At 56.6% G+C, this 417-nt stretch overlaps 1 protein-coding gene across 1 annotated transcript in view; it reads left to right on the top strand.

The window, feature by feature from the left end:
- The window catches only part of LOC119587711, a gene marked incomplete in the record, with an annotated part of 56547 nt that overhangs the window by 19343 nt on the left and 36787 nt on the right, over nucleotides 1–417 (top strand).

Genomic DNA, 417 nt, shown 5'->3' on the forward strand with positions numbered 1-417 from the left:
CTAATGATGGGCCATAATCTAAGGAGGTCCTCAAGCAGTAATTGGCACCGGGCTGGAATGAGCACCAAACTGCGTAGGTCAAGACACTGAGGAGGATTAGGGAGAGGGAGAAGAGAGGGAGAGGAGGAGAGAGGGAGGAGGAGAGGGGGAGAGGATGGAAGGAGGGGAGGAAGAAGAGAGGGAGAGGGAGAAGAGAGGGAGAGGAGAGGGAGAAGAGGAGAGGGGAGAGGAAGAAGAGAGGGAGAGAGGGAGAGGAGTGAGGAGAGGATGAAAAGGAGAGGGAGAGAGGACGCAGAGAGAGGAGAGGAGAGGGAGGGAGGAGAAGGGAGAGGGAAGACAGATGGAGAATGGAGATGGGAAAGGGGAGGGTAAAAGGGAGTGAGGCCGCGTAGGGGGAGAGGAAGGTAAGGGAGGTTA

The sequence above is a fragment of the Penaeus monodon genome, chromosome 23, assembly GCF_015228065.2.
Source record: "Penaeus monodon isolate SGIC_2016 chromosome 23, NSTDA_Pmon_1, whole genome shotgun sequence".
NCBI classification, from domain to species: Eukaryota; Metazoa; Arthropoda; class Malacostraca; order Decapoda; family Penaeidae; genus Penaeus; species Penaeus monodon.